At 40.3% G+C, this 23,718-nt stretch overlaps 1 protein-coding gene across 1 annotated transcript in view; it reads left to right on the top strand.

Annotated features, from left to right (window-relative positions):
- The first annotated feature begins 273 nt into the window (after positions 1-273).
- LOC138304453 (histone-lysine N-methyltransferase, H3 lysine-36 specific-like) overlaps positions 274-23,718 on the top strand; it is a 1,084,114-nt gene continuing 1,060,669 nt past the window's right edge. The window contains exon 1 of the mRNA XM_069244523.1: positions 274-397. The gene's annotated coding sequence lies outside the window, so the exon portion shown is untranslated. The remainder of the gene's footprint in view (positions 398-23,718) is intronic.

Below are 23,718 nucleotides of genomic sequence, written 5' to 3'. Positions count from 1 at the left end.
CAGCCCTCACAACTAGGCACAGTAGTTTATCAAGGTCACGGTGAGGTAGAGCGGCGAGTACAACACATAAATCAACGAAAACATGCGAGGTGCGTAGGCTATCAGTGCAGCTTTCTTCTGGTGCCCTCTCTCCTCCCTCATGACCATAGAGGCAGACAGCCGCTGCCCAGTTTGTCCTAACTCTCGTGAGGTACAGGTCCCTGGTGGCACATCCGGACCCCGTAGAGCGCTGTTCACTCATACCCAGATCTCATGAATTACAACTCCCTGGAGGAATAGCCCAGATGAGATGCACCACGAGGCACAGCTGACACAGGAGGAATAGTTCAGCCTTTTCTCTGCACGGGGCCTTGCACGAGAGCGCGGCTCCGGACAAACACTTCGCCGGAAGACACGGGTACTAAATTATTCTTATTATTTACTGCGTTATTCTATTTGATATCGGGAAGGGGCGGCATTCGGCTTTCCTGTACGAGGAGGGGTAGAGGACTCCTAACCTAGATGTAGCACTGGAAATGTCCACAGTGCGTGTATTTTTTATTTTATTTTAACCAGCGTTCCTTTTAAGTTCTGTATATTACATATTATTGAATTCGCAGCACTACGTCCAGATCCACGGTTACCCGTTCCTCACGACCTCCAGGCTCCCCCACCCTTTAGACTGTTCTTGGCTGGCTGACGAGTATCAAGTCTGTCACAGCAGGCAGTCCAGTGCGAAAAGAAAAGGGTTGACACAATGAATCGTGCGGATTGAGGGTGCACAATATGGTGGGGAGGTGGTTGCAGGAGACAGCCATAGGAGGAGCGATTTAAAAGATCGAAACGGTAAAGGACGCCGAGGCCAGCTGAGAAGGTACAGTGAGGGGAGTCTTTACATAGGGGGTAGGTGCAGAGGCCTGGGCTCGGAGGGAGCAGTGAGACGCTCAAGAACGCCAGACTCAAAAACACCTATAGACCAGGCAGACCTCGATGTGCCCGAACTAGGGTGGAGGATGGGGCACTGAAGGCCCAGGTTGAGAAGCTTTTGCCGAACATCCTCCCTGGGGGAGGAGCCACTCGGGCGCACTCACAATCGCATACGAGCTCTGGGGGATGGGTTACAGCTGCCGCTCCTCTGACCAATCCTTTCAAACAGCTGGGAATCGGGTGGAGCCAAAGAGGGGCTGAGCTCGGATAGTTCATATCCTGAAGGGGAACGGTTGAGTGAGGTACTTTCAGGCGTAAAACAAAACCGGGGGCAGAAAAATACTTTAGAAAACGTAACAAAACCAATTGTGTGGAGGGCCGCGAAGCAAAAAGGGTCCCGAGCACACAGGGCTATATTTAGATTGACAGGTCGTGCTGATTTTCGTGGTAGGTTTACAAAAAGGTGTGTGTGCACGAGGCCTTCTCTCCCAAGGCCCCGATAGTTCATCAGAAGCTGGTGGGGAAAGGCAGCGGGAACTTGCCTGCATAAAACAGAGCTTCACACCGATCTTTGAGATTTAGGTATTTACCTCGGACTATAGATACACCAGTCCCGACCATTTCATTGAGGTGTTCTTCCAGGTTTCAAGTACCATTTTCATATTTAAAAAACTACTTGCAATATTTAAGATTCTATGAGCGCGTCTGATCTTATTTGGTTTCTTATCTTTAATTTATAAGGGGACGCATTAGAGGTTTGATGGAGCTTTTGACTGTGCTTAGAGTAATTCCCACCATAAACCCCAAATGCAACATTAATCATCAGTAATATCCATCTACAATATAAATAACCTTCAGATGCAGTAATCTTCACGCACCTTGACCCATCAGTTCATGAATAACCACACCTTCATGTAAAAGTTGAAAGGTTTATTTCCCTATATTAACAATGCTAATATCACATAGATTTGTCTCAAAACCAAGTGGTACACATACAAGAACAACACTGGTTGACCAAATCTTATAAAGAATCTCAATTTCACTAGCACATTGATTGCCAAACATTTGAGAGTTACAGTACAAATGAATAGCAAGAATAACTAAGCAATAGAGATAGCATACATCTAGATTCAGCAACTGAGCAACGTCAATTATTTATTAATAGCAACCTGTTAACATATCAGGATTACCCTTACTAGCTTTCTGATTAGAATAGTATGTTTGAGCTTCATGCAAAACAATGTAGTCAACCTGAAATTGGAAAAACTTCTAACTATGGCTCTATCAAAATAGCAGTTGGTACCTAGAAACAAAAGACAAACTTCCAACAAGAACAATAGCATTTTGTTATACGTCTCCTCAGTATGTATCAACAAGGTACGATTATCTTCGTCAGTTGGGCAGCATCAGCAACGGGCCATGAAAGTGAATGGTTCAGAAATGGGGACTCTAGGCTGTCCGAACCATTGGGGAAGTAATATCTAAGAGATGACCTTTCAGCATCAGAAGTTTAAGCAATAAAGTTAAAGATAGAAGTAAATCATCAGGAATCGTTCAGCTCTTCAGACAGAATAGAATGAGCGCCTCTACGGAGGATATCAGAGTAGGAATGAGCATACTTCTCTCTGTGCAGTTGGGCTAAGTTAAAATCGTCTAAAGAACTTCGCACATCGCCATTGGTCAAAGAATCGTACGTTTACCCTGTGAACGCAGAATTTTTACTAGTAAATATTCCTGTATTCTGAATGTTGAATCTGCATAGAAAATTAATGAATATAGAAAGTAATGCACCACTTGGAAAATGTGCCTACTTGAGTGGCTGTCAGTATTCACAAAGTATCCTTATTAACTGCTTATTAATGTGATATGATGTGCTCATGTTTAGAGAAATGTAGTAGTATGTTATATTAATGATTACATATTATGTATGTGCTTTGTTAATTGTAAGCCTTAAGTTAGCGAGTTCTTGGTCCTAGTTGCACAGCTTCATGTTAAGTTGTACTGTTTAAACGATTCACACAAAATGGGTGTTTAGCAAATGGAATACTTGTATTGTTTTAGCACGTTGACCAAACACTAGTAAATGCTTTCTTTCCCAAGAGAACTGCTTGCCAGAATATTCTGTGTTAGCTATCGATACATGTAGAGTTCAGTGTGTGTGTGTGTGAAAGCCATGTTCCCAGGAACTAACAATGGATGCACTGACTGAAGGAAAGAGAGATACAAAATTGTTACATGACTAGTCTGACAAGGGGAACAGGAAAAGAGGAGCCAATCATTGACATGTATAAGGAAAATTAGTTATATCTTAGATTTCAAGTTCTACTTTCATTGGACTAAATGTAAACATATTATTCCTTGACAAGTGGGAAGAGTTCTAGAGAATTATAACTTAGCCCGACTGCACAGAGAGAAGCGCACCATTCCGATTATCCTCATCTTCAAGGCTTATTCCCGTTTTCCTTTTTCACCAATGGGGTGTACTCGCTTTGATTTTCTTTACTTAGAGAATTCTATCTCAAACTTTATTGCTTAGACTTTTGATGCTGAATGCTGTTCCTTAGACAATGCTTTACAAATGGCTCGGATAGTTTAGAGTCGCCTGTTCTGAACCATTTGCCACAATGGTCGATACTGATGCTGACCTAACAGATGTCCAATCGACAAAGACAGTCGTAGCTTGCTGATCCATACAGAGGAGAGTCATTAACTAAATGTTATTGTTTGATGTAAATTGTCTTTTGTTCCTAGGTAGCATCGGCTAATTTTGATAGAGCCATAGTTAGATGTTTTTCCGAATTTGTGTTAATTAAATTGTTTTGCATGAAGCCCAATAATGTTATTCTAATCAGAAGGTTAGCTAGGAGACTCTCAGAATATGATTGCTAATTATTAACAACAGTTGATGAAGTTTCTTTGCCGAATCTAAATGTCTGCTATTTGTATTGCACAGTTATTCTTGCTATTGATTTGAACTGCAACTCCATAATGTGTAGTGATCCATGCATTGATTAAATTGAGATTCTTTAGAGGATGTGGTCAACCAGTGTTGTTTCTGTATGTTTATCTTCTGATTTTAAGAGTAAGTTAAGTGATATTAGCATTGTTAATATAGGGAAATAAATATTTTAACTTTTACATACAGGTGTGGTTATTCATGGCCAAAGCGGTCTTGGTGTGTGGAATTACTGCCTCCAAAGATTATTGAGACTATTGATTGCTATTGTTAATGATTGGTCGTGGAAAAGAGTCTTATAGTGGGATTTCCTCAAAGTGCAGTTAAAAGGTCCATCGAACCTCTAACGCGTCCCCCTATAAAAGAAAGATAAAAAGCCAAATAGCAGAGTATGATGGTTAGTCTCCTTGAGCCGCCCATCATAAAGGACCAGAACATGGTTTGTCTCCTTAAGAGCCCATCATAAAGGCCTGGTACATGGTTAGTCTCCTTAAGAGACCATCATCATAAGGCCAAATTGCATTTGCCCTCTAGAGAAGGTAAGAGAGTAGCATGGGTATGTCTCCTTAAGAGGCCACCACAAATGTTTCCCCTTGAGAAATAGCCAATACCCAAAGATTTTAGAGGGATAAAGGTTAGTCTCCTAAAGAGAAAATAATTTGCAGAATAGGTAAGAGAAATTGGTGAAAGTTCAGATTTTGAGATTCGATGATACAAAGTGAAGAGAAAATGTGTCCCTAAGAACTTAGGATGACTTTCCCAGAACCTTCAGAACCTTGGAGATTGCCAATGATTGTTTGAAGATGTTCTCGGCGTTCTAGTGACAGTATGAATGGAATAGGTTTTGCGCTTGTACAGCTTATGCAAATCGCAGGTGAATTGTGGTTTTTGTGAGGATTTAGGGGGTTTGCGTACTTCATATGAAGTTGTTGAAGAAGTTTGCTTACTCCGAAGTGTGAGAGTAGGGAAGTCGTCGAACTTTACATTTGTGTGGCGCTTTTTTCTAAAAAGTTGTTCTTGTGGTTGTTGGTATACGGGCCCTGCAAGGTCTAAGAATCCGAAGTATATTGTCAAGTGTATAAGACACTTGTTTTATTGTCGCAATTTGTCTGGTTTAATAGGTCAATCGGGCGTGGTTGACAAACTCGAGAGTGTATATTAAAGTGAGTGAAAGGCTTTTCGAATGAGTTCTGGCGAGTGCTATGTGCACCAGGACAGACCCACTGATCAGTTCAAAGTAAAACTTGTGGGTCTGATTTTGCTTGCGAATCAGAGAAACTGACAAAGAAAGAGTAGCTGCTAAAGCAAAAGGCCGTCAGTGAAAAATCATAAAGGTTTCTGAAGCAATTGTGTTACCCTACCTGTAGTAAACAGACAAAATGGGTCTTGATTTTGTTTAATGCTTGCAATAATTTTGCATTCGTTTTGCGTGAGTCAGAGTTTAGGAGAACAAGCCAAAAGACTTTGTCAGCCGCTATACGTGTGAGTGTGACGTCATTAGAGCCGCCCTGGGATAGGTCAGTTAGTGGGAAGGATGGCACACGGATTGGCAGACAAACGTGAAACGCAATTGGTTGAGAAAGTCGGCGAAAAGGATGATGGTATTGAAAGTCACTTCCTGATTTGATTGAAGGTAGCATAAAATAGCCAAAGATGACATTTTTCAAAGCTTTAAAGAGTGCCCTCAGGGGAGGTACGTATATTTCAACAGTATAGAAGAAATTACACTGCAAGAAGGTACACCCACCTACATTGTTTTCGAAGAGAAAGGTGCTGTGCCAAGTGTTTGGCTGAAACAATGGCACAAAGTGACAGAGAAAGTTGGGAGTCTAGCGTTTCCTGCCCATAGAACATTTAATTTGAGAAGCTTAGAGAGTTTAAGGAGCGTACTGTATGATTTGAAACCTCCTCCGAGACCAGCACAGTTTGAGGCATTAGCCATTTGGGAACTAGTAGCTAGACACAACAGCAATTACAATTTGAGAGAAGAATGAAAAAGGCTGAGAAGACACTAGCAGAGCCTAGATGGGACAGTGATCAGAGATTTCGGAGAACCAAGACTTTGCAGGGAATTAAGTTGTTTCCTGCACTTACACAGGAGAAAGAGAATGAGGCTAGAAAGAGCACCAGAAAGAGCAATTTGTATCCTTCCAATGACACACAGCAGAAATTCACAGGATCTAGGAAGTATTTGACACATGATGAAGAGTCAGATGATGCTGAATTAATTTTACAGTTATTGAGAAATGGTCCCCTGCCATATGCAGCACATGAGAGAAGTTTAAACACCAGTCTGGATCCTACAGCCCGATATCAGTTGAATCAACACAGAGCCAGATACAGGTTTGTCTTAATTCTCCAATTACTTTGGTAGTTAAAAGGCATATGCAGCAAATGGATATTCCAAGAATCTACCCTAATGTGCCTATTGTAGATACTACAACAAACTTGATAGTGCTGAGAGGACAAGTTTACCAGAAGCCAACATTGGTCCAAATAGAGTCCACCCTGAATTTGATGTCCCTGATATAGTCACAAACAGTTCCAGGATACACCCCTATAACAGGATCACAGACAGATATGTGCACCTTGACAAATCAGAATACAAGAATAGTGCACCCACGAGAGCCAAATGTCAGACCAAGCCCAGATGCAGTGTCAGTACCAGTTACCATAGGTCCGGTCATACCGTTGTTTGCCCAGGGAAAATACAACAGTAGTGAGCAGAAGTCTCAGAACCCGAGTGTTGAAAGGGAGAGATACAACACAAATGCTAGAATGACAACTCCCATGAGACCAATGTTTAAGGGAACAGGTCTTTTAATTGATTTAAGTCCTTTTAGGACTCCTCCAAACAATGAGGTGAGGTCATATATATGTCCAAATCCAAGCATGGTGACACCAGAAACCCCAAATCTGACATTACAGCAAGTGCTAGGTGTGACTCTCAATAACGGTACATTACAGGGTTTGACAGCTAACCAGTTATCTGAATGGTTAGAGAGGTTAAGTACTACTCTAGGAGATTCTAGTGGGAGGAAGTGCCCTGAATTTGACCAGACTTAGACTAGAGGCAGAAGACCTAATCGAGGGAACCATGAGGTTAGATAGGATTGATACATTCAAGGAAGACAGGTTGCGTTACCTATGCAAGCTGATTACTAATAAAGCAGGAGTTGTGCATCAGAAATTAGCACACCTAGCAGAGAAATATGACATAGAGGTCGAGAAAACAAAGCACTTGAAGAGGAGTTACAAATTAAATTTTGATTCAAAGGATTTTAAAAACACGAGAATCCCAGGAATGAAAATCCACCTCAGGGAATTAATACAGAGCATTCAAACCTGGGGAGCATTAGACAAATGGGAAGGCAGATGGGTGAAGAAAAGAGACAAAAAGAAAAGGTATTCTGCAAATCTTACTGCAAATGTGCAGCAGGGTGAGAACCCAGTGAAAATTCTACCCATAAGAGAGATTCCAGGAGGGAATTTTGTCCATGTCCCTTAGAGCAGAAGTGACATTCTGTCATTTATAAATGATTATCCCAGGTTGAGAGAGAATCCAGTAGAATGGTATGAACAGGCAGACAGGTTTGTGAAACTCGCAAAATGCCTGTGGGAGGATTTGAATACCCTCTTAGAGATAGTAGTTCCAGCAGACTTTTGGATTGAATGCAAGAGGAGCGTAGATTGGCTGACAAGAGAACCACAGAGAGATCCAGCAACAGGCATACTGTCCCCTGACGTAATGAAATATTACTGTAAGGTGACTGAATTTTTGAAAATGAGAATTTTGCTCAAGAATATTGAATGGCAGAAAATAGACAGGACAGCCCAGGAAGTGAAAGAGTCAACACATGCATACTATGGGAGATTGCTGCAGTCATTCAAGCATTACAGTGGTACAGAAACAATTGAGCCGAAAGACAAGATTATTTTGTGTTCAGATCGTTGAAGGATTGAGACCTGAAATTAGCCAGATGATTAAGAGTCATTTGATTTGCTGGCAAGCAAAGCAGATTGATGAGGTATTGCTATCACGGACTACTTGTTGTCTATGTATGTGGCCCACTGGAACTGCAGAGAGGTCTTGATTCTTGTAGGTTCTGCCTTGACCCAAGTAGGGGCAACCCTTTCTGGTAGCCACAGTGCTGCCGACAAGGGAATGCCAAAAGCAGTCTGTGCCCTCCTGAAGAAGTCCCAGAGGACAAAAACCCAAAAGGGAAAAAACCTCTAAGCAGGAACTCCCTGGAACAAAAACAAAAGTAAAAAGTAAATCTGAACAATAGGACAAAAATAATACTGAAAAAAGCTGTAACAGGCTAGGGAAAATATAACTGGCAAAGAGGAAGCAGGAGCGACAATCACCACCCAAAGGAAGTGTTGCAGCGCAAGGAGAACAGGAATCACACACCTTATACACCCAAAAAACAGGAACTGACCAACAGGAAGTAAAAAGACACCATATTGGATTGGAAATATATCATAGAAACCTATAGAGAAAGACACCATGTTAAAAAGGTTCCAAAGGCATGCAGGGGAAAAAAAAGCATCCTGGGAAGACAAAAGAACATGGCAGCTAGAAAAGAGCATAAATACAGGAGAAAAAACAAAGAGGAAAGAGGAAAGGAAAGAATGAAGGACAGAACAGAAGGTAAATGAGGGGTGAGTGGGAGAAACAAGAACTAGTGAGGGTTCGCCGCACCCGTAACTCGTCGAGGCCCCATGCCCAATTTGGGGCCTCAAGAAAAATAGAGAATGTCAGGGACGCAGCATGGCCGGCCACTTTGGATCCCGGCTGCGCCCGAGCCGAATGCTCGGCTCGCGACAATTGCAGTATGCAAAGTACTGTAGTGACGAGATTGAGTTGAAGCAGAGAAAGTTGAAAGAAAAGGCAATGGTGATGCACATTAAAGCGGCACAAACAGGAATGCAGTGAAAGTTTCCGCAACAACAGCAGCAGGGAAACCCGGTGTTTCAGAATCAAGCAAGAGGTAGAGGTTGTGGTGGAATCGGAAATGGAAATCGTAGTCCTAAATTGAGTACTGTAGTGGTTCAGAAAGGTGTGCAGGGAATGAAGAGATTGTTGCCATGTCACGCTTGCCCCAATGGAGCAACAGCGTGTGATGCTTCCTCAGCAGGTCACAGGTCAAAGGTTTAATCAGAGTAATAACACAGTGCACCAATTCCCATTACACAGTGGGAACGGAATAAACGATGATTGGGTGAGTGAGAGTTCGGATGAAGAAGAATGCATGCTTGCAGCTCCCTAGAAGTAGATCAGAAAGGTCCATATTTAAAGGGGAAAGTAATGGGTCACAGAGTTTCATTCTTGGTTGATATAGGAGCTGCACGCTCTACAGTAAGAACTACAGAAATTCCAAACTTGCCCCTTTCAGGGAAAACCGTCCGGATTGTAGGACTCGCGAATCTGTATTTGACCAACCCAACTACAGAACCAGTTCAGGCTAAAATTGGCAACGTTAAAGGATTACACAAATTTGTAGTTTGTGACTTGAGTTCACTATCCTTACTGGGAAGGGACTTGTTGTGTAAAACTAGATGCTCGATTACTTGCTCAAATGATGGAATTGAAATTCAAACAAACAGTGATGATGAGGATGACCTGACTCCAGAGACAGATTGTGAGACAGTAAGTGAAGAGTACCCTTTGATTAGCTTCTTTCCAGTTTTCACGGTGAGATATATTGTTTCTGAATTACAGGGAACAGTTAAGATGAAAGTGTGGGATTTCACAAGAAAAGACATTGGTCTAATAAAAGGAGTTGAGCGAGTTATTGTCCCAGTCAAGCCAAATGCAATTTTCCCCCAGATACCTCAGTAGCACATGACACAGGACTCCACTGAAGGGATTGCACCCATAATTTCAGAATTTGTGAACCAAGGTATTCTAAAAGAAGTACTGAGCAGCCTATCTAATTTACTAATAATGGGATTGCGAAAGCCCTCTGGGAAACTTTGGATTGTCTAGGTTTTGAGAAAAGTGAATGACATTGTAATTAAATGTTGTCCCGTAGTGCCAAATCCAGCAGTGATTTTATTTCAGATCTCATGCGATGCTGAATGGTTCACCATAATAGACCTGTCACAAGCATTCTTTTCTGTACCACTTCTTGAGGATAGTCAATTTCTCTTATGTTTCAAATTTTTGGTTCAAGTCTACTGTTAGTGTAGAATCCCTCAAGGGTTTTCAGAATCACCATCTGTTTTCAACCAGAGCTTGAAAAAGTACCTGGAGTCATTGGAAATGCCTTTCCAATTGACGTTGGTACAGTACATTGATGATTTGTTGATTGCATCCAAAACAAAAGAGAATGCAAGTATGATACGATTGCCTTGCTGAATCATTTAGGGAAGAATGGTCATAAAGTGTCCCCAGAGAAATGACAGTACTGTCAGAAAGAAGTGCAATATTTGGGCCGCCTAATTAAGAAAGGAATTAGGAAAATATCCAGAGAAAGGGTCACAGCCATATTGCAGCTGAATCCCCCAGCAATACAGAGAGATGTCAAGATGTTTTTGGGAATGGTAAGCTATTGTCACCAGTGGATTCCCAATTTTCAGTCATTTCGAAGCCATTAAAGAAGCTGTCTTACACAGAAGTTACTGATCCTTTAGTGTTAGATCAAGCCTGTATGAAAGCATTTTCTGAGTTGAAAGAAAGTTTGTGCAAAGCCCCGGCTTTGGGAATGCCTGACTGCACAAAACCCTTTGTGCGTTGTTTTGTCATGAGTGTGATGCCTGTTCATTGTTTGTCTTGACTCAAGTCCATGGTGGTGTAAACCACCCGGTAGCATATTTTTTTCAGCAACTTTGGACCCAGTTGCAGCAGCTTTACCAGACTGTCTGCGTTCAGTGGCTGCGGTTGGATTGAGCCTCACTCGAAGTGAGGGCATTGTGATGGGACACCCCCTGAATGTTATGGTCCCTCATTCCATTGAAATTTTACTTACACAAACCAAAACGCAATACCTTACAGGTGCAGGCTGACTCATTCCGAGACGAGCATCCTGGGGTCCCCAAATGTGTCATTGAAAAGGTGTAGAGTGCTTAACCCAACACCCTTACTCCTGAAAGAAAATGTTGAAATTGACAAATTGGAATATGTTGAACATGATTGTCTCGAAGTAACTGATCTGTGCACAAAACCGAGACCTGATATTAGAGATACCCAATTGGAGGAAAATGACCAAATTATTTTTGCTGATGGTTCCTATTTAAGAGTCAACACGGGAACACTGAGAGCAGGATATGCTGTGTGCATAATTTCTGGTATATTTGAAGCGTCCTGTCTTCGAGGAGTATATTCTGCACAAGTAGCAGAACTGGTAGCCCTTACTAGATTATGCCATGCCATGTCTGCACAGCTTAAAGTTACCATCTATATGGACAGCCAGTATGGATTTGGAATAGTCCATGATTTTGGCCAGTTGTGGTCACAGAGAGGTTTCCTGGCGTCTTGTGGTTCTCCAGTCAGAAATGGTGAGAGAATTCATGAATTGTTACAAGCTATTCAAATGCCTGAAAAGATTGGCATGGTGAAATGCAGTGCATACCTGAAATCACAAGATTTTGTGTCAATGGGAAATGGATATGCGGATCAAGTCGCAAGGGTTTGTGCATTGAACTGTATAACGTTCAATGACAAATGGGAATTGTTATAGGATACAGATTAGATGCCACCAAGTTATGCATTACATGTTATAGACACATTGGAAGACCTGAAAACATTGCAGGATAATGCTGAAAGGGAAGAAAAAAGACATGGGTCAAATTGAAATGTGTCCAGCGTGAAGATGAACTATGGGGTTTCAGAAGAGGTACAGTTGGTTTTGCCAAATAGTTTCTTGACTCAAATGGCCAGATATTACCATGGTCAAAGCACATGTTGGGAAGGATGCTATGATTCAAGTGTTGAAACAAAATTGGTTCAATCCAAAGTTTAGACAGGTTGCCGAAGCAGTTTGCTATCATTGCGTCATTTGTCAACAAATGAGCGGCAGCAAAGGACACTGGTCAATTTGAGCCACATTGGAAGAGCTAGAGGTCCATTCAGCAGAATGCAGATGGATTTAATTGAGATGCCTGTATGTGGAGGATTGAGATATATAGATATGTGTTGGTGATTGCATTTTTAGCCATTGCATTGAAGCCTACCCTACGCGAAGAAATGACAGCCTCACAGTAGGGAAGTTACTGCTTAGGGAACTGATAACATGGTTTGAGATTCTGGTCTCTTTAGAATCAGATAGAGGAAGTAACTTCAACAATGAAGTAATTAAATTACTATGTTCAGCTTTAAACATTGAGGCGAAGTGGCATTGTAGCTACCGCCCTGAAGCATCAGGACTTGTGGAACAGATGAATGGTACTTTGAAATCAAGAATGGCGAAAATGTGTGTGTCCACGAATCTGAAATGGTCCGACGCACTACCGTTAGTTCTGATGACAATGGGGAACACACCCGACAGGAAGACAGGACTGTCACTGCATGAGATCCTCCTGGGCAGAGCAATGAGGTTGCCAACAGGTCCAGCAAATGCTCTTGTGAACATAACAGATGATATGGTGTTGGACTACTGCAGAGGACTAGCCGATGTGGAAAGCGTGTCTGGAGCCTCGGTGGAAGGGTCCTTACCAGGTAGTGCCGATCCCTACCACAGCTGTGAAGTGTGCTTGAGTTCCAAACTGGATCCACGTAAGTCATACGAGGAAAGTGGCATATCCGTTGGACAATGAAGAGGAGTTGTTGAGAGTACCAACAATGTCCAGACATACTCCAGAACTGGGGAGGGGAGAAGGAGAAACTGAGACTGAATCTGAGCAAACTGAAAGTGGTTCTGCCACTCCTGTGAGAGACGAAGGAGAAGACCCACAGGAGAGTGAAAGTGAACCAACCTCAACTGAGGCAGCAGGAGAGTCTAGTCAGAGGAGAGCTCTCCCAGAAGCAGACAGAGTCTTGAGAGAAAAACAGAGCAAACAACAGACCCCAAGGGGGAAGGAGTTTAGGCGGATCAATGCCAATGAGGTCTGACTCCTCCTGAACCCATGGCAGGTACGTCAAGAGAAACGTCTGCAGAACAAAGAGAAGTTTCAAGTCCGACACTGGAAAGAGCATTTACAAAAGGTCCACTGAAAGGAGATAAGTAGCCGAAGTCACAAGCAAAGAGAAAAGAGGCAGTTATTGTGACGACAATTGAAAAGGAAATACACACAACGAGAAAGAAAGATTTGAGTGATGGAGAATTAAATGGAGCTAGAACATTGAAAAGAAAAAGAATCGCAAGTCGAAGGTACACTGGTCCCGAATGGGCGTATGCAACAACAAGTGTATGGTAGAGAGTATTTTTGCCCTTTTGTTTTGATGGAGCCATGCCAGGTCAATATTTTGGCAATTGAAGAGAATAAATGAACTGAACTGTTGAGAACTGTAAACTGAGAAAAGTGCAAAGAAAGAGACTATTGAAAGCAACTGCAAAAATACCTTTTTGATAACCTGATTTTGACAAGCTGCTTAACTGATTTTGACAGTTTACTGATTTTTTTTATGAAGGATCCTGAAAGAAAGATTGAAATCTGTAAATAATCACTAAAAGGGAGATTGAAGTTTTTTGTTTTTTTTTGCTGCATATTTTTCTCTTCTACTTTGATTCTTTACAGATCATGAGTAACCTTAGCCAGCAGGGTAGGAATAATAGGTGCTGTAGGTACATGAGTATTGGTTTGACGATTGTGTGCATAATATTGTGCTTGGTATTGATTGTGGATATGAATGTTCTTGACAAGAGTAAAGCCAACAAAACCTTAGCTTTAGGGACAACTACTACAGAATTTTGGGTTAGATGAGAAATAGCTGCATGTAGATAAAACACAAGGTGAACTGTCTTCTAATGCTTTCTGTCACTTATCGAGTGAGTTTGTTGAGACAATGGACGTTCATGTTGAATGGACAGGATCCGGCAATTCCAGGAGTTTATTACATCTGTGGACCAAATGTGTATTACCGTCTTCCAAGAGGATGGTATGGCACATGTTACTTGGGGATAGTCTTCCCAAAGGTATTTTAGATAGAGAACTTGAGTAATTTACCTAAAATGACTGAATTACATCCTACTAGACAAAAGCGAGAATCATATTCTGGCTTAGTTGGAGACATTTTTGGAGCAATCATTCCATCAGTAGGAGTTGTTCTGATTTCATTGAAAATTCGAAAGTTGTCTACTATTGTGGATAACGTGCTAACATTTTTCAGGAGCCATGATCCTAATGGATACAGGAAATGGCTGCGGTAAGATCTATGACTCTTCAGAACTGCCTTGCGTTACACTTTCTTTTAGCAAAGGATGGCGGAGTTTGCAAACTGTTGAATTTGAAGCATTGTTGCTCATATATTCCTGATAACAGTAAAGAAATTAGAAGCTAAATTAGCAATCTGACTAATGATAGTGCTGATTTGAAAGAGCTGAAAGAACCAGGAGTTTTGGAAAAGGTTAGCAAAGGATTTGCTTCTGTGGGAAATTGGCTTGTCAATCTAAGAAAAGGGGTAATGCTGAAAATAATACAAGGGGAATTGATTATTGTGATTTGCATGGAAAATATGTAAATTGTATTGTATCATGTGATCAAATTAAAGAAAATAAATGATCAGAGGAGGGAAAAAATTAAAATGGAAAGATTATTTAGGTAAAATTCAAAAAGAGAAAGAAGATGTAGGGAGGACAAATTTTAGCAGAGCAAAAATTTGTGTGGGAAGATATAAGTGTGATGTCCTCAAAGGAGGGATTGTGAACGCTGAATTATTACTAATAAATATTAATGTATTCTGAATGTTGAATCTGCATAGAAAATGAATTAATATAGAAAATAATCCACGACTTGGAAAACATGCCTACTTGAGTGGCTGTCAATAATCACAAAGTGTCCTTATTAATTGCTTATTAATGTGATATGTGCTCATGTTTAGAGAAATGTAGTAGTATGTTATAATAATGATTACATAATATGTATGTGCTTTATTAATTGTAGGCCTTAAGTTAGCGAGGTCTTGGGCCTAGTTGCACAGCCTCATGTTAAGTTGTGCTGTTTAAATGATTCACACAGAATGACTGTTTAGCAAATTGAATACTTGCATTGTTTCACCCCGTTGACCAAACACTAGTAAATGCTTTCTTTCCCATGAGAACTGCTTGCTAGAATATGCTGCGTTAGCTATCAATATATGTAGAGTTCAGTATGTGTGAAAGCAATGTTCCCAGGAATTAACAATGGATGCACTAACTGAAGGACAGGAAGATACAAAATTGTTACTTGACAAGTCTGACGAGGGGAACAGGAGAAGAGGAGCCAATCATCAACATGTGAAAGACAGTTTAGTTTAATCTTAGATTTCAAGTTTTACTTTCATTGGACTAAATGTAAACATATGATTCCTTGACCAATGGCAAGGTGGGAAGAGTTCTAGAGAATTTTAACTTAGCCCGACTGCACAGAGAGAAACACACCATTCTGATTTTCATCCTCTTCGAGTCTTATTCCCGTTTTCCTTCTTCACTGATGGGGTGTACTCGCTTTGATTTCCTTTACTTAGGGAATTCTATCTCAAACTTTATTGCTTAGACTTTTGATGCTGAATGCTGATCCTTAGACTATGCTTTACAAATGGTTTGGATAGTTTAGAGTCCCCTGTTCTTTCATGGTCCGATGCTGACCACAATTGATGTCCAATTGATGAAGACAGTCGCAGCATGCTGATCCATACCGAGAAAAGGTAATAACCAAATGTTAATGTTTGATGTAAATTGACTTTTGTTCCTAGGTAGCATCCACTAATTTTGATAGAGCCATAGTTAGATGTTTTTCTGCATTTGTGTTGATTAAATTGTTTTGCACGAAACCCAAACATGCTATTCTAATCAGAAAGTTAGCCAGGAGTCTCACTGAAGATGTTTGCTAATTATTAACAATAGTTTATTAAGTTTCTCTGCTGAATCTAAATGTATGCTTTTTCTATTGCGCAGTTATTCTTGCTATTGATTTGTACTGTAACTCTAGAATGTGTGGTGATGCATTGATTAAATTGAGATTCTTTAGAAGATTTGGTCAACCAGTGTTGTTTCTATGTGTTTTTCATCTGATTTTGAGACTAAGTTACATGATATTAGCATTGTTAATATAGGAAAATACACATTTTAACTTTTATATAAAGGTGTGGTTATTCATGGCCAAAGGGGTCATGTTGTGTGGAATACTGACTCCAAAGATTATTGATACTATTGATTGCTATTTTTATTGATTGGTACTGGAAAAGAGTCTTATGGTGGGATTTCCTCTAAGCGCAGTCAAAAGGTCTATCGAACCTCTAATGCGTCCCCTTATAACTTAAAGATAAAAAGCCAAATAAGGTCAGATGCGCTAACAACCCTTAGTCCAATAAGGATTTATTTTTATATCTAAGATATACCTAAACTGTCTTTCACACGTCAATGATTGACTCCTCTTCTCCTGTTCCCACCGTCAGGTTCGTCAGGTAACACTTTTTGTATCCATCCGGACTCTAGTCATTCCATCCATTGTTAGCTCCTGGGAACATCGCTGTCTCGCGCCTCAAATTATACATTGTATCAATAACTAGCACAAGACTTTCTAGCAAGGAGTTCTCATGAGAAAGTTAAAGACATCTGCTAACGTTTGGGCAACTCAGTGGAAAACAATACATTAATTTCTGTACTCATACATTTTCCACGATTTATGAAAACAGTGCCGCTTAACATGAGGCTGTGCAAAACTAGGCCCAAACCTCAGTAACCTAACGACTATAATTAATAAAACAATTACATAACGCAAAATCATTGATATATCAATCTACTGCATTATCTCAGTGCGGATACTTCAACTAATATTAAAGAGCTTAAAAATAAAGACACTTTGTGGCGCCCACTCAAGTGGTCACAATTTCGAAATCGCACATTATTTTCTATGTTTAGTCAAGTTCTATGCAGATTCATAATTCAAAGTACATGAATATTAATAAAAATTCAGCGTTCACAATTCCTCCTCTAATGACTACATACATCATCAAATCAAATCAAATTTATTTTATTATCATGATTTGGAACTCCAAAGAGATCCACATGAATGATGATACAAACCATATAAATACATAATAAATCAATACACTTTCTAAAAAGAGAATAAAATTACAAGCTATCAATTCATTTCTACAAGCTTCACATAATACTAAAAGTTTGAATCAATGACAATTTTAATCTAAAATAACATAGATTTGTTATAAATTTAACCCACTACCATCACCAATTCTTAAAAGTCCAAGGGTCTTGGCGCAACAAAATTTAAAAGCCTATATCTCCCTTCCTTCATCCATAGGAATTCTCTTAACCATATAGGTCCCTCCGGTCCCGGCTATATATATATTTTGCTTTCTGGGCCAGGGGTCGGAAGGCGATCTAATCAGGCAGGGTCAATATATCTGCAAAAAAGTTTGAAAAAATGTAAAAATCCTATAACAAAATCTCTCATTAGGAGGATTATAACATAAATCTAGGGCCTCCTTATAAGGTCTCACATTTAACCGCAAATAAAGGGGTTTCAACCATAATTTCTTCTGAGCGGCTAAAGCTGGGCAGACAAATAGAATATGTTTTATATTCTGTACCCCACCTTGGCACAAATCTCAAGAATAAGTTGCATCTTCCCATTTCAAGATTAGATCCCTAAGAGGTATTCTGTCTAATCTGATCAGTAAAAAAAACGCATCACACCATGTGGAAGATTCCATGACAGGTAAGGTTGGACCACTTTCATAGATACTGACTTAATTAATTTCTCCAGACCTTTTTTAGGGCGGCATGCATCAAGATCCATGGTAAAGCCTATGGACCATGTTACTTCCTTCAAGATTTTTTTTAGACTTATACTAGATGTTGAAGGAATAAGGTCCTGGTCAAGCTCCAAGGAGTGAAGCGCATGGGTGTAATTTCTGAAAAACCCAGATTTTTCTTTCAGATTATTAAAAATTTCATTAAAAGCCAGGTTTCTCAGAGTAAATTCCTTGCTATGGATAAGGCAATGTGCCCTTCTGATCACGGCCACAAGGCCTTGCACATAGATATTCTTGATGCCAAATTCAAGCCTTAGCGCTGCCCCTGGAGCTGAGTTATTACAAGAAGCTATGCGTCTTAGGATCCTGCCTTCCGTCTTGTTGAGGAAATCCCATTTATTTATATCAATACATTCTATCGCATGTAGAAGAGTAGGTGGAATCTTGACCTGATAGGCTGACAATAAGTGCGAGAAATGGCGTTTACCATTTGCATTAAAAAAAGCCGCCAAACCTTGAGCGTGTGAGATAGCCTTACTAATGTTATTGCGAATATGATCTTGTTCATTTATTGTGCCAGAAATTCTTTTACCCAAGAACCGATATGTGTCTATCTGCTCCAACTTATGTTGACCCAAAAACGAGGAGAAAGATGTTTTCCTTCTGCTTTTTTTTCCCCTGTGAAGCAAACAACCTGAGACTTAGATGTATTAATTTGCAAGTAGTGCTTCACCGAGAACAAATTTAGGGCGGCCAAACGTTGATTTAGGCCCTTTGGGGTGAGATCAAACACAACTATGTCATCCGCGTAAAGTAAGCAGGCGATTGGATAACCGCCCACCGAGGGGCATAGCCAGTGGAACTTTTCCGGATTTTGGGAGGTCATGAATATACAGAGAAAATAGCAGTGGGGCCAATAAACAACCCTGTTTCAGGACGTTTTTGGTTAAAAATGTTGTCGACAGTCCCTGTTCTCCACTCATAAGGATTTTACACCAGGTCGTATAATACAGGGCTATCACTAATCGCAAGAGACAAGGCGGGACCCCTATTTCCTGAAGTTTCCTCCACAGGATTTTCCTGTCCACCCTGTCAAGTGCTGTGGGGTAATCAATGAATGCTGCATACAGAATTCTCCCCCTAGTCTCTACGCATTTATCAATTATTGTTTGCATTATCAGGATATTATCTAGGGAATTATGGGCCTTTCTGAAGCCAGTCTGTTCCAGTAGAAGAATACCATTATCTTCGACCCAGTCAGTTAATTGCATTAAGATGCTTTTCTCAAAAATCTTTCCCGTTGCATCTAATAAAGCAATTAGTCGATACTTTAATGGTGCTGTTCTATCTCCCTTTTTATATACAGGGAGTATGATACTGCCCGTCCACGATTCTAGGATATTGCCTTGTGCATAACAGGCACTCGATACTGGATGAAGAAGTCTTGCCCAGAATAAAGGCTCCCTTTTAATTAGAGTCATCGAAACCTCATTGGAGCTCATAGCACCCGATGAACGCATTGAATTTATAATCCCCCTCTAATTCAGTTATAGTAGGAAGATCCGCAATATCCATTTCACCCCCTCCATTTAAGGCTGACACCTCTCTCCCAAGATCCATGACCCCATTTTCAGCATAAAGGGCCTGGATGTACCGCTTCCAGTCTTCCTCTGCTATCGGTGGGGCGAACAGAGTTTTACGGCTGACGCACCCCTCGGAGATAATAGCCCAGAACTTACTAGGGTTTCTCTTTACAGCTGCTTCCCTCAATGCGATCCACCTGTCGTCCGCTTCTTTCCTATGGGTTGCCAGTTTTAGCCGCGATCATCTTCTCTTAAGTAATGATATTTTTTTGTTAATTTCCTTGGTCTTACACTCCAGCTGTCGTCTTACTAACTTATTAATTTTTCTGTTCAGATTCACAATGGGCAGCTGTTTTTTTTTAGTTCTTGTTGTATTACGCTCAGAGGTACTACACGTAATAAGGTGTCTCATTAATTTAGGAAAATATAATAGAGCATCCTTCCCCCAAACCTCCGCGTTTCCCACAATATTTTCCAACAGTGGTTTTACCAATGTTATTTTAGGTATCGACCAAAACTTTATCCTATTTTTCTCATTAATTCTGAGGTTTACACCTTTTATAGACCAAGGATCTGCTACCCCTAGCTGCGTTTTTAAGGTAAATTTTAAAATCCTATGGTCACTATATGGGAAATCTATTATTCCCATATACTATATAAATACGTCATCACAATTTACATCTTCACACACAAATTTTTGCTCCCCAAAAATTTGTCCTCTCCACAACTTTTATTTCTTCTTTCCCTTTTTGAATTTTCCCTGAACAATTTCTCCATTTGAATTTCTTCCCTCCTCTGATCATATTTCAGTTTCTTTATTTTAATCACGTGATACAATTGACATATCCTCCATGCTCCAATTATACAAATCACAATAATCAATATTACTTGTGTTATCTTCAATAATATGTCCTTCCTTACAATGCCAAGCCAATTTCCCACGGAAGTAAAATGTTTGCCAACATTTTCCCAAACTACTGGTTCTTTCAGCTCTTTCCAATCAGCACCATCATTAGTCAGAATGTTAAGAGGGCTCCAAATTTCTTTACTATTGTTAGGTATATATGAGCAACAATGTTGCGGATTCATCATTTTACAAACTCTACCCTCCTTTGCTAAAAGGATGTCTAACGCATGGCGGTTCTGAAGAGTCATAGATCTTACTGCAGCCATTTCTGTGTCCATTAGGATCATGGCTCCTGAAAAAATTGTCAGCATGTTATCCACAATAGTAGACAACTAGAATTTTCAAAGAATTAAGAATGACTCCCACTGAAGGAATTATTGCTCCAAATATGTCTCCAACTATGCCAAAATATGATTCTCGCATTTGTCTAACATGATGTAATTTAGTCATTTTAGGTAACTTACTCAAGTTGAAATATCTTTGGGAAAACTATCCCCTAGTAACATGTGCCATACCATCCTCTAGGAAGACGATAATATGCTTTTGGTCCACAAATGTAATAAACTCCTGGAATTGCTGGGTCTTGTCCATTCAACATGAATGTCCATTTACACTGAAACAAAGATACATGACTACATTCACTCGTTCCCATAAACAACGTATACTTTCTAGATTTAGGCCTATATACACAAAGCTTTCCTTTGTGTTGCACATCTAAAGATAACCTCCCTTGAGTCTTTATGTCACTAAATGGTCACTAAATGCATGATCATGTCTAAATGTCTTATTCTCTAAGACTTTCTCTAATCTCTCCTTAAATGCCTTTCTTCTATCATCTGTCTGACCTAAGAAGTTATTTTCTATAGGTGTAAGCAAGCATGTCAAGTTGTTACGGTGTGCGTAAGCTGTGCCAAATGTCAATGTATGGTCAAAGTATCCTCTCACTAACTCTATAGTATTTTCCTTAGCAACTCTACTCAGGTACTTAATTATAGGGACAAACGAAAACACAACATCATAATTGGAATAGAAATATTGGATATACTCCTGGTTATAGAATCTTGTTAATAACAGACTACAACCTATCCCGTAAGTAAGGGGCAAACTATGGTAATTCCTTCTTCTACTGATGAAGGGATCTGCGTACATACATAACAATCTCTTGCTTCCATTGCCTCAACATACGCAACACGCAATAGAAAACATTAGAAGAAAGTGTTGCTATCTATGTGTAAATACTTCTCATCTATCCTAAACCTATCTACTTCTGTGAGTGTATTAGTTGTCTCTAGAGATGAGGTATCGTTGGCCAAACTCTTGTCAAGAAGAGTCATGCTCACAATCAACACCAAACACAATATCATGCATACGGTCGCCAAACCAATACCCATGTATCTACAGCGCCTAGTCTTCCTTCTAAGCTGGCCAAAGTTATTCATGATCTGTAAAGAATCAGAAAGTAGAAGGAAAAATTATAGCAATGAAGCAAAAATCAAAACAAAAATCTTCAGTCATCTTTAGCAGTTATTTAAAGCTTTCAGTCTTTCTTCCAGGATCCTTTGTCAAAATAGGAAGTTGTCAAAAGGAGTTTAGCAGCTTGTCAAATCAGGTTATTCAAAGTCTTTTCCGGTTATTTTCAATAGTCTCTTTTCTCTTTTTCTTTGATTCACAGTTTTACAAAGCTCAGTTCATTTATTTCCTTCAAGTGCAAAAATATTGACCTGGAATGTCTTGATCAAAACAAAAAGACAACAGTTCACTTTGCCATTCACTTGTTGTTGCATAAGCCCATTCAGGACCTGTGAACCTTCGACTTGCAATTCTCTTTCTTTTGAATCTTCGAACTCCATTTAACTCTCCATCGCTCAAATCTTCTCTCCTTGTCGTGTCTACTTCTTCCTCAGTTGTTGTCACTGTAATTGCTTGTGACTTCGGCCACTTATCACCTTTCAGTGGACCTTTTTTTTTTCAATGCTCTTTTCAGTGCTGGATTTGCAATTTATTCTTTGTTCTGCAGGATTTTACACCTGTGACTAGTTCAGGAGGAGTCAGATCGTTTTAGCTTTGATCTGTCTCAACTCCTTCCTCCTTGGGATTTATCGCTTGTTCTGACTTTCAAAAGACTGTCTGCTTCTGGGAGAGCCTTCCTCTGACTAGACTCTCCTGGTACCTCAGTTGAGGTTGGTTTACTGCCACTCTCCTGTATTTCTCCCACTTCGTCTCTTGCAGGAGTGTTTGTAATGCCTTCAGTTTGCTCAGATTTAGTCTCCAAATTCTCCTTCTCCCCTCACTAACTCTGGAGTTGGTGTGGACATTGCTGGTACTCTCAACAACTCTTCTTTTTTGTCCAACAGACACAGTACTTTCCGAGTATTGCTGTCATGGATCCAGCTTGGAACTCCAGAGCACTCACAGCTGTAGTAGTAATCAGTACTATTTGGTAAGGGCCTTTCCACCGAGGCTCCAAGCAATTCTTCTTCACATGTTTTCTGAGCACAACCCAGTCTCCTGCTCTCAGGTTGTGGCTTTGATCTTGAGACGGTTGCAGTGTGGTGGCTTCCACCTGATGAGAGAAAGAGCAAACCACATCAGCCAGACTTTTGCAGTAGTCCAACACCATATCATCTGTCATTTTTCCAAGAGGATTGGCAGGAACTGCTGGCAACCTCATTGCTCTGCCCATGAGGAGTTCATGCAGTGACAACCTGTTTTCCTGTTGGGTGTGTTTCTCATAGTCATCAGAACTAACGGCAGTGCTTCTGGCCATTTCATATTCGTGAATGCACACATTTTTGCCATTCTTGATTTCAAGGTACCATTTATCTGTTCAACAAGTCCTGAGGCTTCAGGGCAGTAACTACAATGCAATTTCTGCTCAATGTTTAAAACTGAACATAGTAATTTAATTACTTCAATGTTGAAGTGACTTCCTCTATCTGATTGTAAAGGGACTGGAAAACCAAAACTTTGTATCAGTTCCGCAAGCAGTAACTTTGCTACTTTGAGACGGTCATTTCTTCATGTAGGGTAAGCTTCCATCCAATGGCTAAAGATGCAAACAATTACTAACACATATCACAATCCTCCACACACAGGCATCTCAACGAAATCCATTTGCATTCTGCTAAATGGGCCTCCCGCTCTTCCAGTATGGCTCAAATTCACCACTGTCCCTTTACCCACGTTCATCTGTTGGCAGATGACGCAACAATGGCAAACTGCTTCAGCAACCTGTCTAAATTTCGGATTGGACCAGAACTGCTTGATCATTCGAATCATGGCATCCCTCCCAACATGTGCTGGACCATGATAATATCTAGCCATCTGAGTCAGCAGACTTTTAGGCAAAACCACTTGTCCCTCTCAGGACACCGAGACGTTATCTCCACATTGAACACATTTTAACTTTACCCAATTCTTTTTCTCATCTTTTTCGGCAGTCTCCTGCAATGCTTTCAATTCTTCCAAGCCATCTATAACATCTAATGCATAATTTGGGCACATTTCA

Source organism: Pleurodeles waltl, chromosome 7, assembly GCF_031143425.1.
Source record: "Pleurodeles waltl isolate 20211129_DDA chromosome 7, aPleWal1.hap1.20221129, whole genome shotgun sequence".
Lineage (NCBI taxonomy): Eukaryota > Metazoa > Chordata > Amphibia > Caudata > Salamandridae > Pleurodeles > Pleurodeles waltl.
This window is presented reverse-complemented; position numbering and strand designations above follow the sequence as displayed.